This window comes from Amblyraja radiata, chromosome 9 (assembly GCF_010909765.2).
Source record: "Amblyraja radiata isolate CabotCenter1 chromosome 9, sAmbRad1.1.pri, whole genome shotgun sequence".
In the NCBI taxonomy this organism is placed as follows: Eukaryota; Metazoa; Chordata; class Chondrichthyes; order Rajiformes; family Rajidae; genus Amblyraja; species Amblyraja radiata.
In genome coordinates, this window is record NC_045964.1 from 53428381 (window position 1) to 53442870 (window position 14490).

Below are 14490 nucleotides of genomic sequence, written 5' to 3' on the forward strand. Positions count from 1 at the left end.
TTATACGTTGTCAGTGTTCCAGTCTGATATAAGGCATAATTAAAAAGGTGCAGGTGCAGGAAGAGACTGTGAGCCCCCTTGCGCTTGCTCCTTCATTCAGCAAGTTCATGGTTGATCCGATCTTAGACTCATCTACAATCTCTGTTTTACTCTGTTAATCTCCTCCTCCTCCTTTGTCCTTCCTTCTCCCCGCCACCCCCTATCAGTCTGAAGAAGGGTTTCGGCCCGAAACGTTACCTATTTCCTTCGCTCCATAGATGCTGCTGCACCCGCTGAGTTTCTCCAGCATTTTTGTGTACCTACAATCTCTGTTTGTTCCCCAAAATCTGCACTATAATTCAAAATTCTATCTCAGACTTTAACAAATGCACTAAAGCAGCATGCAGAGTTCAAATGGGTGTAGTATTCTAAAGATACAGAGGAAGTGAGGGATCTAGAGATATCTTCACCTGTGCATTGAGAAAAGATGTTCTGTCACGTATATGTACATTTTAGGGGTCATTGGATTTTTCAAGGGAGTCAAGTCAAGAGTGCTTAATTGTCATATGCACCAAATGAAATAATTAAATTCTTATTTGCAGCAGCACTTACATTTTTACAACTTCATAAATGCAGTACTCAATAGACAACATAATAGATAGACAAAAAAAATCAATAAGTAAAAAGCCCAATATAGTGCAAAACAAAATAAAGCCCAAAGTTTCAAGTGCAACCAAGAAAGTTTGTAGTTTGGGGTTTAGTTGAAGTTGATGGTTGTTGGGAAGAATCTGTTCCTGAACATGAAGTTCACAGTTTTCAGACTCCTATACTTTCTTTCTGATGGGAAGAGTGAAATGAGAGCCTGGCCAGGATGATCTGGGCCTTGATGATGCCAGCTGCCTTTTTGTGGCAGTGTCTCATATAGATCCCTTCGATGGTGGGGAGCTCATGATGGACTGGGCAGTGTTCACCACTTTTTGGAATCTCCTTCATTCCCGGGCTTTCGAGTAGCTAAACCAGGTCTTGATGCAACCAGTCAATATGCTCTCTACCATACAACTGTAGAGGTTCAAGAGTGTATTTGTCGATATACCAAATCCGTTCAATCTTCATGGGAAGTAGAGGCATTGATAGGCTTTCTTTATGATTGCATCATTGTGCTGGGTCCAGGACAGATCTACAGTGGTATGCATACCCATGAACTTGAAGTTGTTGACTCTCCACCAACCGATCAATGAAGACAAGTATGTGGATCCTTATCCTTCCCCTTATAATGTCAACAGTCAGCTCTTGGGCTTTACTGGCGTTGAGAGCAAGGTTACTACTCTGGCACAATTCAATCGGATGATTGATCTCCCTTCTATACTTTCACATCATTATCAGTAATTCGCCAACACTGATGCTATCGTCAGCAAATTTAAAGATAGTTTGTCTGACTACACAGTCATAGGTATAGAGTGAGTAGAGCATGGGGATTGAGCATACTGTCTTGAGGTGCTCCAGTGTTGCCAATTCATACCGATGGTGTTCTGTTGATGAGGAAGCTGAGGATCCAGTTGCAAATGGATATGTACAGATCCAGTTCCCTGAGGTTCGTAACAAGTTTGGAGGGGATGATAGTGTTGAATGCTGAATGTTGAATAATAACCATATAACCATATAACAATTACAGCACGGAAACAGGCCATCTCGGCCCTACAAGTCCGTGCCGAACAATTAATTTCCCCTAGTCCCATCCGCCTGCACTCGGACCATAACCCTCCATTCCTTTCTCATCCATATACCTATCCAATTTATTTTTAAATGATAAAATCGAACCTGCCTCCACCACTTCCACTGGAAGCTCATTCCACACAGCTACCACTCTCTGAGTAAAGAAGTTCCCCCGCATGTTACCCCTAAACTTATGTCCCTTAATTCTGAAGTCATGTCCTCTTGTTTGAATCTTCCCTGCTCTCAATGGGAAAAGCCTGTCCACGTCAACTCTGTCTATCCCTCTCATCATTTCAAAGACCTCTATCAAATCCCCCCTTAATCTTCTGCGCTCCAGAGAATAAAGACCTAACTTATTCAACCTTTCTCTGTAACTTAGTTGCTGAAACCCAGGCAACATTCTAGTAAATCTCCTCTGTACGCTCTCTATTTTGTTGACATCCTTCCTATAACTGGGTGACCAAAATTGTACACCATACTCCAGAATTGGTCTCACCAATGCCTTGTACAATTTTAACATTACATCCCAACTTCTATACTCAATGCTCTGATTTATAAAGGCTAGCATACCAAAAGCTTTCTTTACCACCCTATCTATATGAGATTCCACCTTCAGGGAACTATGCACAGTTATTCCTAGATCCCTCTGTTCAACTGCATTCCTCAATTCGCTACCATTTACCATGTACGTCCTATTTTGATTTGTCCTGCCAAGATGTAGCACCTCACACTTATCAGCATTAAACTCCATCTGCCATCTTTCAGCCCATTCTTCCAAATGGCCTAAATCTCTCTGTAGACTTTGGAAATCTACTTCATTATCCACAACACCACCTATCTTAGTATCATCTGCATACTTACTAATCCAATTTACCACACCTTCATCCAGATCATTGATGTACATGACAAACAACAGTGGACCCAACACAGATCCCTGAGGCACCCCACTAGTCACCTGCCTCCAACCTGACAAACAGCCATCCACCATTACTCTCTGGCGTCTCCCATTCAGCCACTGTTGAATCCATCTTGCTACTCCTGCATTTATACCCAATAATTGAACCTTCTTAACCAACCTTCCATGAGGAACCTTGTCAAAGGCCTTACTAAAGTCCATATAGACAACATCCACTGCTTTACCCTCATCAATTTCCCTAGTAACCCCTTCAAAAAATTCCAGAAGATTAGTCAAACATAATGAATAATGAAAATTAAATTGCGCACAGCAAGTTCCCACAGAGAGAAACAGGACAACAAGCAGTTAATCTACCTTAGTGATGAAGGGGAAACATTTTGACCATGGCCTTGGGCAATATTGGCTAATGCATAGCTATGGTAGATGTTGGAGTAGAGCATATAAGCACTCTCTGTGATTTGATGGGTATTAAGAACATTTACTTTCATATCACATTATGAGATAGAAGATAAATTATTTTAAAAGATTTTTCAATTCAGATTTGAACAGAATAGTTATATTGAATTTTAGTAAAGTGCTAACGTGGAGTTCAAAAACTTAAAGTTATCCAACAAAATTCAGATTAAAAAAAAGGAACTTGCTGTGAGTCATCCAAATATTGTTTCGGATTCATTTGTTGGAGGCTGAATATTGTTAACTTCCAGCATTTGTCCTGGAAGTTACTTTAAAGTGTATTTCACAGCTAATGCTCTTTAAAGTCTTTCATTACCAGCCACTTTGGGATTGGTGAATTGAATTGGTGATTTTACTGATGTAAGCAAGAGGTAGTTGGCACAAACTGACACTTCAATGTATTAAAGTCAAACAAAGCAAAGTTTCCTGTTCATTGGATAAATCTCAGCCTGGAGCTTTGAGAACCTTTCTTTAAATATAGTTCTGGATAATTAAACTTTTACCATTAAAAAGTGACACTTTTAAAACAACATCAGCGCAAAATCTATATAATTAAAAGTCATGACCACTTCCTGTCTGTGCTGTATATTGATTTTAGAAAGAAGGCTACCATATATCGCTACGATATTCGGCCATATTACTCACAGTCCTCCTCCGCTGAGCAGGCCCCGAGGATTTTTCCCATCGATGAAAAGTAAAGAACGTATGAGTGTTTAAAAAACCTTGAGATCCTCTTGCCTGTCAATCACCACAATGAAAGTAACGTCCCTTCCGGGGTGGGGGGGGGGGGGGGGGACTATAGACCCTGGATGCCTGAACATGACTCAGTCACTCTGCAAGATCGCGGGGGAGAGGCCACAATTCTCATTCTAGGTTGTGAATCAACTGAACTGTGAGTCTGCAATGTACTTGCAATAAATGATTTGTTAGCCCTTAATGAAAATTAAATTAGTTGTTTGACCTGCCATGTGCTTGAAACTGCAATGGAAATGAAATGAAAATGCAATGAGCTGTTTGGCTTGGCCTGCCCTGTGCTTGAAACTGCGATGGCAATGGAAATGAAGTGAAAATGCAATGAGCTGTTTGGCTTGGCCTGCTCTGTGATTGAAACTGCAATGCCAATGGAAAATAAGTGAAAATGCAATGAGCTGTTCGGCTTGGCCTGCCCTGTGCTTGAAACTGCAATGGCAATGGAAATGAAGTGAAAATGCATGGAGCTTTTTGGCTTGGCCTGCCCTGTGCTTGAAACTGCAATGACAATGGAAATTAAGTGAAAATGCAATGAGCTGTTTAGTTTGGCCTGTCCTGTGCTTGAAACTGCAATGGCAATGGAAATGAAGTGAAAATGCAATGAGCTGTTTGGCTTGGCCTGCCGTGTGTTTGAAACTACAATGGCAATGGAAGTGAAATGAAAATGCAATCAGCTGTTTGCCTTGGCCTGCCCTGTGCTTGAAACTGCAATGGCCACCAATATTGGAATTGATTGAGAGGTGGAATATTGCGTTGGGGGACCAGTCCTCCCGTGTGAACTTGGGACCCAACGGGTCCCACTTAGTCTAGTATTCCTTAAACTATGCCATCAAATGGTAATTTTTTTTGTATCAAGGTATAAATTTCACATGATATCACACAATTTGCAAATGAAAGCCTACTTTTCAAAAACTATTTGCACTGCACTTCTAGTTAAAATACATAAATATATAAAAGGGGTGACACAGTGGTAGAGCCACTGCCTTACAAAGCCAAAGATCTGGGTTTGATTCTGACCTCAGGGACTGTCTGTGACTGCATGGGTTTCCTCTGGGTGTTCTGATTTCCTTCTGCATACCAAAGATGTACAGGTTTGTAGGTTAATTGGCCTCTGTAAATTGCCCCTGGCAAGTAGAAAGTGAATGCGAAAGTGGGATAACATAAAACGAGTGTGAACGGGTGATCTATGATCGACATGGGCTTGGTGGGACAAAGGGCCTGTTTCCACATTGAATCCTTCAATATAATCAAAAAGCTTTGAGTGTCAATGAAATGCACAGAATAAATATTACATGGAATTTTGACAACTGATTTGTGGCAGAGCAACCCTTAATTCAATAGTTTTGTTATAAAAAGCAAGAACAAAATTCAGTTGACGATGGTTCAATAAAATAAGAAAATCTGAAATAAAGTCATGGCCCTTAAGGTCTTCTCTGCCTCTCATTGTGGGGCTTATCTTCAAATTCAACACTATTTTTCAGCGCTATCACCATATCCCTTGATTTCCTTAATATCCAGAAATCTTTCAATGTCAGTTTCAGTGGACTCAATGATGGAGTCATGACAAGAGTTAAGACTGTTTCATTGTCATATGTACCGACAATCGAACAATACATTCTTAGTTGTAGCAGCATCGCAGGCCTGTAAACACAATGTACGTGAATAATATATAATTATAATTGCCATCAAGAGCATTCACAGCCCTCAATGGTGGAGAATTCCAAATATTCGCCACTTCTGAATGAAGAAAAATGTCTTCTCTTTTCAGTCACATTCTAAACTGTGCCCCCTGGTCCTATATTTCTCAGACAGAAGAAACTTTCAGCATATGGCCTGCCAAGCCGTTTAAGAACTTCACAAATTTAGATGTGATCTCTTCTCAATTGTACAAAATACAATCCCAGCCTACTCAATCTCTCCTCAAATGGTGAACCCATCATTCCTGGTATAAGTAAGTAAGTTTATTGGCCAAGTATTCACATACAAGGAATTTGCCTTGGTGCTCCGCCCACAAGTAACAACATGGCATACAGTGGCAGTTACGAATGACTCAGAAAACATTAAACATTATTAATAATAAAACATTAATGATAAAACACCATTGATCAAGCATGTGAACCAACAAAATACCAGATCAAAGGGAGGCTGCAGATTTTTGGCTGTTGAGTAGAGCAACTACTCATGTATAAAAACTGTTTTCATGTCTGGCTGTATGTCTGGATGTAATATACTTGACACTCCAGTGCAGTCTTACCAGAGTCCTATACGATTGCAATAATACGTTCTTACTGTTCACATCCTCGCTTTACCAAGGCTCACGTATCGTTTGCTCTTCTAATCTATTGCCACTCTCAGGTCCCTTTAATCATCGACACATTTAACAAACATTCTGCTTTTCTGTTACACGCTGATATTTTTACAATTTATATTTAGGCACAACAGGCTAAAACCATTACTGAAATATCATGAACTCCAGGCAAAACCCCTGTCTCTGCTTAGTAAGGTCAGAGTGGCACTATAACTTTCTTGCTTTTAGGTTTTTTTTTTCTCTTCACACAGTGAAGTCCCGAGGCATAATAGAAACAGTATCTAAATCCCTTTCATTGATGGTGAAGTTTGAAAGAAACCACATGCAGTGAAACCTTGCGAGACTTTTAGGAATTCTAGTCCACAATATTTTATTTTAAGAAGAAGCTTATTAAAAGGGAAGCTTATAGAAAAGGTTCTCTCCCAAACCCTCCCCTGTTGAATCCCTCCTAATCACAATGTCTAGACCAGTCTGGCCAAAGATACAAATAAGCTCCTTTGTGACGGTCACAATGGAGTGCTATTCCTTCTCATCCTATTCAGCCTGTCTTCAGCATTCAAAACTCTCAATACACCATTGTTCCCCCATCTGTCATCCACTTCTCAAATCATTCTGCTATCAACTAATCAAACATAGCTCATGCATCCCCGGCAGGATTCTACTTCTGCCCCCACAAATTCATTTCTGTGGATTCACAATAATCCATGTCAGTTGATTCCTCTTCCCCTTCCATTAGCACCCCATGGCACATCATACAGAATGACCATCTGAGGAAGATGAAAGGCTCTGGACTTAGATCCTAACGGAACGAGGGAGTCTGTTGTTCAGGGATGAGAAGTGAAGCCATCATTGGGTTATGTTTGGGCCCCATATCTGAGGAAGGACGTGCTGCTGCTGGAGTGGGTCAAGCGGAGGTTTACGAGAATGATCCCAGGAATGATTGGGTTAACATATGATGAGCGTTTGACGGAAAGATGGGGGGACCTCATTGAAACTTACTGTATAGTAAAAGGCCTGGATAGAGCAGATGTGGAGAGGATGTGTCTAGTCATGGGAGAATCTAGGACCCGAGGCAGACAAAAGTGCAGGAGAAACTCAGTGGGTGCAGCAGCATCTATGGAGCGAAGGAAATCGGCAACGTTTCGGGCATAAACCCTGGACCATTTCAAACACTTCCCTACCGTTTCTTGACCTCACTATCTCCATCGCAGGTGATAGACTTCTGACTGACATCCACTATAAGCCCACTGACACTCCAACTCTAGGACCTGAGGCCATAGTCTCAGAATAAAAAGACGTACCTTTATAAGGGAGATGAGGAGGAATTAGTCAGAGGGTGGTGAATCTGTGGAATTCATTGCCACAGAAGGCTGCGGAAGGCATCAATGGATATTTTTAAGGCAGAGTGACAGATTCTTGATTAGTACAAATGTCAAGGGTTATGGGGAGAAGGAGAATGGGGTTGAGTGGGAAATATAGATCAGCCACAATTGAATGGCAAAGTAGACTTGATGGGCCGAATGGCCTAATTCTGCTCCTTTCACTTATGAACATATTAACTTATATTGACTGATTCTGTTTGCTGATTAGACAGCCACATTCTTCAACCTCTGTGTTGGACACAGCATCAATGACTTAAATTTATGGATTAATCAAAACCTCTAATTAAATATCACAGAGAATAAAAATGTTCATTTTTGTCTTAAACTATGTGCAAATTAAAATGCACTGGAGGAACTCAGTGGATCAGGCAGCATCTGCGGAGGCAAAGGGCAGACTAGTTTTCAGGTTGGGACCCTTCGTCAAATTGATGGAAGGAGGGTGAGGAGAAAAATGGAAAAAAGAGGTGAGATTGGGGCAAAGCCTGGCTTTCCCTCTCTCTCCATCCCTCCCCCTTCACACTCTGACCAGTCTGTCTCTGACTACATTTTATCTCTGTTTGCTTTGTTGTTACCTTCTCCCGGCTAACAATGAGTTATTCCAAATTTTCCTTGATCCCCATCCCCTTTGTCCTGTTTTCACACCTTACACTTCCTTTACTATGTATCTCCCTTTCCCCTGACATCAGTCTGAAGAAGGGTCTCAATCCAAAACGTCACCCATTCCTTCTCTCCAGAGATGCTGCCTGTCCCGCTGAGTTACTCCAGCATTTTGTGTCTATCTTCGGTTTAATCCAGCATCTGCAGTTCCTTTCTACACAAGTAATAGGTGGATACAGGTGAGGGGTTTGATTGGCATATGGGTGGAGTAAGTGACAAAGGCTAGATGTGAAATTGTGAAAAAGTAGTTTCAGATAAGGAAATGAGAGGAGGAGTGAAAGGCAAGGCTGGATGGAGGGATATGAGGGAAAGGCAATGGGGAGAGGGGGGAAAGGGGAATGGGAATCTGGAGATTGCAGGGGTGGGAGATGAGCATACTGAGATGGGGGAAAGGAGTATGGTGAAGGGGTAGTGGGAGATGATGGAAGAAATGCTGTTATCATGCTCCCTTTTAAAACTTTTATAACTTTCTATTGATTGTACTCCCTTAGGCAATGCAAAACCTTGGAATCCTGTACATCACAAGAGAAAGTCCCAGATTCCATCAGCAAAGCTGCGTACTTCAATTTCATAATTTTGTTTTGTCCGTTCCCATTTCAGTCTCTGTTCAAAACAACGATTCACATGTTCTACTCTTTCATTTCATTTTGCCTTTCTGATTGCTTTCTTAAGTGTACTCCTACACTTACTGTACTTGTGGAGAGATTCACTTGATCCCGACTGCCTAGATCTGATGAACGCCTCTGCCTTTTTCCTGACCAGTGCTCAACATTGCTCTTCAACCAGGGTCCCCAGAACTTGGCAGCCTTGTCCTTCACCCTAACAGGAACATGCTACCCACGTACTCTTGCGATCTCAATTTTGACAGTATCCCACTTGCCAGCCGCCCCCCTTACCCTCCCAATCGACCTCCCTAAGTTCAGATCTCATGCCTCCTAAATCAGCCTTGCCCTAATTTTGTCCCTTAACTTGTGGGCCAGTCTTATCCTTCTCCATAACTACTTTAAAACGGATAGAATTATGCTTCACTGGCCCCAAAGTGCCACCCCACTGACACTTCAGCCACTTGCCCCACCTCATTGCCTTCGCTGGTAGGGACCTCCATATATTGTTTGATTTTATTTGGACACATTTAACAAATTCCACCTCATCCAAGCCCTTTACACTATGGGAATATTAGGGAAGTTGAAATCTACCACTAATGTTACCCGATTATTTGTACAGTTTTCTTCACTCTCTCTACATTTCTGCTCTGCTAATTCATGCTGACTATTGGGAGGTCTAAAATACCGTCCCATCAAAGTTACCATTCCCTTCCAGTTTTGAACTTCTACCCATATAGTGTCACTGGACGATCCCTCAGTAATATCCCTGATCACTGGTGTTATGTCCACCCTGATCAAAAAGGCAGCCCCACCTTTACTTGCATCTTGATTATGTCTGTAGCATCTACTGTATACCCTGGAACAATGAACTGCCAGTCCTGGTGTTCTCTCAGCCATGCTTCTGTTATAATACCCCAGTCCCTCAAGGCAATCCACACTCGAGTCTGTTCACCTTACCTGATTAACATTGAAATAAATACAATTTAAACCACCAGTCTTTCCTCTCTCTTTACCCTGCACCCTGTCTGTCATCTTTCTCGGTTTGACTATAGTTTTTGCCCACAAAGTCTCATCTGCCTCTTTTCTGCTCTGGGACCTTACATACCATCAATCTAGTTTAAGTCCTCCTGAGTAGCACAGCTAAATCTCCCTCCCAGGATATTGGCCCCCTCTAGTTCAGATGCAACCCACACCTCTTGTACAGGTCACCTCTCCCCCCAGAAGAGATTCCAATAATACAAAAACCAGAACTCTGCACCATGGCCAAGCCATGTATTAATCCGGCCTATTCTTCAATCCCTGCCCTTAGTAGCACCCCGCAATGGGAGTAATCCAAGGAATACCACCCTCAAGATCCGTTTTTTCAACGTCTTTCCCAACACCTGATATTCACACCGCAGGACTTCATCCCTTTTCATATGTCGTTAGCACTGATGTACACAACACCCACTGACTGCCCTCCCACCCCCTTGAGAATGTTCTGCATCCTACTTAATAGGAACCTGATGGGTTCACACTTTTTCACACAGAGGTTGAGACATTTAAGGAATGATCTGCCAGAGCCAGAGGTTGACCCAGGTACAAAAACAATATTTAAAAGACTTTTATACAGGTTCATGGACAGGAAAGGTTTAAAGGCAGAGGAAGAAGAATGTAGAAACACAGAATCCCAGATGGCGGTTTACATGCTGGTCTGAAGAAGGGTCCCAACCTGAAACATCACCTGTCCACGTTCACTAGGGATCCCCAGCACTGTGTCTTTTTAAGGTTCAAAGGGATATGGGCCAAACACAGGCAAATGGGTTTAGCTTAGATTGGGGCTAGTTTTTTGGCATTGACTAGTTGGGCCGAAGGTACTATTTTTGTGATGCATGGCTCTGATATATGGGAGCTGTAGAGAGCATTGTGTCTATAAATCCTGGCCGGAGAATACAACTGAACTATGTTAATATATGACAACTGTAATCTCCATTCTCACTTAGTAGATTCTGAATAGGAAAGTAAGGTTTTCAGTAACATGAACCTTGAGTTTCATCATTCCCTAATGATACTAGCATAGGGATCTATCAAAATTCTTTGGGCACAGTGTGTGACCAGTAAAAAATAAAATTCAGATGGGCAAAGCATTCTCACTGAAATACTGTCTGCGACTCTGCCGTAAATTGCAGCTGTGTTACAGGATATCTAAAAATATCCAATACTGACAGTGTATGGAAACGTAAATGACATTTCGCCCATCACTATCACCTCATAATGGCCACGAGCTTGCAGCGATTTAGAGAGAACTGGTTGAAAGAGAAAACTAGCTGTGCGAGTTTTGTGGCTCCCATCATGGTAAAATCTTGTAAAGGTTTACAACTTATCATATGTACTTTGGAGGGAAATTTCTCCACTTTAGATATAAGTATTTTTAAAGATACGATTATTTTTGGCAGTAAAATCTCTTTGCTTTGGGTTTTGAAATGTTTCTACTGATATCGGAGGATTTTCAGCCCATCTAGCCCATGATGACTCTGGGTACATCCAACAGTACTATTCTCACATTTATGTCCTGATAAACATTCCGAGTCCATCAAGAGCCTTTTGAATCCTCTGCAATCACTAGTGCAAAGTGTCCATTCGCTGAATTGACTGATCTTTTTTTACTAGTCACACAGCGTGTCCATAGAATTTGGATGTACTGTATCCCCATGCTAGAGTCATGCTGGTTAAATTCATAGTTCACTCTTCTGAGAACCTTATTACCCTCATTTAAAAGCCACTAAATGAGAATGGAGAATGGAGACTCCATATATTTAACGTATCCACAAGCAAAGTCTGCAACCAGGTGCTTGGAACTGGGCATCATCAGCATTAATTGCTACACCACTATGTTTCCCACTAGCTAACTGCAAAGCTTTTTATAGAGGCACAGTGGCTCAGCGGTAGAGCTGCTTCCTCACAGTGTCAGAGAACTGGGTTTGATCCTGACTACGGGTGCTATCTGCAGGGAGTTTGTACGTTTTCCCTGTGACCGCGTGGGGTTTCTCCGGGTGCTCTGGTTTCCTCTCACGTTCCAAAGACGTGCAGGTTTGTAGGTTAATTGGCTTCTGCAAATTTTCCCTATTGCGTAGGATGTGAAAGTAGGATAACATAGAACTAGTGTACGGGTGATCAATAGTCCGCGTGGACTTGGTAGAAGGACTATTTCCAAGCTGTATCTCGAAAAGCCTACACCATGATCATTTTTACCACAAATATGGAAATGAAGTACAGTGCAACATTTTTAAACTAATAATAAAAATGTATGGAATATTTACCAGATCCCTTAAAGAGTAAATGTACACTTCATTGGATACAAGCACTGTAACAGCATAATAAATTAGAAATAAACATTTTATAGAAAATTATTTTTGTTGATGTTCACATTTTAATGTTTCAGCCAAAAATCAAAATTCCCATTGGGATACATTAACAAAATATTTGTTTGTTGAATCTCAATCCTATTATTTTACAGTAATTGCATATTTTGCACTTGGGAATGTTTAATGACGCACAATCTGACCATGGATGTGAACAAATATATCCTGTTTCAAACGTATTCCTGCCTATGCCATTGGTTCCCAGCAGAACTAAATTCCTCCTATCCCTGAAAACTATTTTTAACTTTGTTCTGCGATGTTCTGACCTCTGGCTCGTGAGAAACACCAGACTGCTCATGACTCACATCTACCTAGTACACTAATTACCACACTTGCTGTTGTCATCCACTTTATCATGAATCGGGATTGTTGTTTTTTATTGTAAACCAGCATCTGCAGTCCTTGTGTCTGCCCACTTAATCTTGCTCTAGTACTCCTTCAGGTTGTTCTTCAGTGTTTTGTAAATTGGCTTGCCTAAATGCAAGTACAAATGGGCGTGGTATATAACATGCACAGTTATAATCTTATTCAAAAGGGAATGGGCGTGGTATATAACATGCACAGTTATAATCTTATTCAAAAGGGTCTGTATGGTGAGTGGAATTATGAAATCCGATGAAGTTTGGAGGTAAAATGCATAATCAGGCAAGCAGATGAATGCTTTGGGTTCAATTATGGTTTATTTGGAAGCATTTTTGTCCCTGAATCAGGAGGTTGTTGCTTTGAGACTCTCAGCAGATACCCGAGTACAAAACTCCAAACTAAGAAGGACACAAAGTGCTGGAGTAACATAGAAACATAGAAAATAGGTGCAGGTGGAGGGCATTCGGCCCTTCGAACCAGCACCGCCAATCATTGTGATCATGGCTGATCGTCCCCTATCAATAACCCTTGCCTGCCTTCTCCCCATATCCCTTGTCTCCACTAGCCCCTAGAGCTCTATCTAACTCTCTCTTAAATCCATCCAGTGACTTGGATGTGAACAGGGAAATGTAGCAGGGAATTCCATAAATTCATAACTCTCTGGGTGAAAACTTTTTTTCTCACCTCAGTCTTAAACGACCTCCCGTTTGTTCTAAGACTGTGGCCCCTGGTTCTGGACTCACCCAACATCGGTAACTCGGCAGGTCAAGCAGCATCTTTGGAGAACACAGATAGGTGAATTTTCAGACCGGGACCCATCCTTAGGCTGATTGTAGTAGCGGGGTGAATGCAGGGAGAGAAGTGGAAACGGGCCATAACTTGGTTATGGGTGGATAAGTGATAGGTGGATACAGGTGAAGGGAGGTTTCATCGGCAGATGGTAGAATGGAGACTTCAGTATTACATTGTTAGTGGTTCTGATTTTTTGGGGGAATTTGCTTTTATCTGCTTTCTCACTTGGGTGACAAACATATGTGACACTGTTGAAGCAGAGAAGTTACTTTGGTATCCTGCCTAATTTTTTATCTTTGGTCATTAATGCCAAAGACATATTATTGCTACAAGACACATTATCACTTTGCTGTTGGTAGAAGATTGTTTTGCACAAATTGAATGCCATATTTCTTAATTTACATCTGTGATATACTTCATTGGTTATAGTTGTTGTATAGTCCACAATCACAACAAATTCTTATTACCAATATTCATCAGTATCAGTAGCTTTCTTATTTTTTGCTTGCGCTTTGAATAGACAGAGGACTTAAAAAAATATTCATATTTAAACGAAAGAAAGACATAGAAAAATGACAGATAACAATAAAAGTTTGAACAAAGCTCAACATTTCCCATGTAGAAATTCAAAATGTTTATCATAAGGTTATTAAAAATAATCCAAAGTTAGATATTTATTATGTAACCGTTAAACAAAGTCTGTATTGGTTTGGACTATGATATGCAGATGCCTCTAATAAAAATGTATTAAAAAAAAAAAAAATAATAATCCAAAGTTAGATATTTATTTCCTGTACATAAGAAACAACTGGATAATAAACACAAAATTCAAATGCCACATAATCTGTTCAAATTTAGAAAACTGATCTTCAGAAATTGATGAACTCATTATTTTATCATTTGCACATCAGCTTCAGTTATTTACTCCCTTAGCATTATTTCCTATTTATTTAATCAAAGATACTCCAATTATTGGCCTTACATCATAGCAAGTGTTGCATTATTTTCTGCATTCCCTTATAAATAAATTGCTGTCCATTATGAGTACTGACAATTGACATTTTTTATATATCTTCTCCATGGCAGTATAAAATTCCACAGTGACCACTTTCTCCAAAAGAGCAAGCCTGACTCATTCCTATGGTTTTCAAAGCTAAAGTCCCTGCCATAA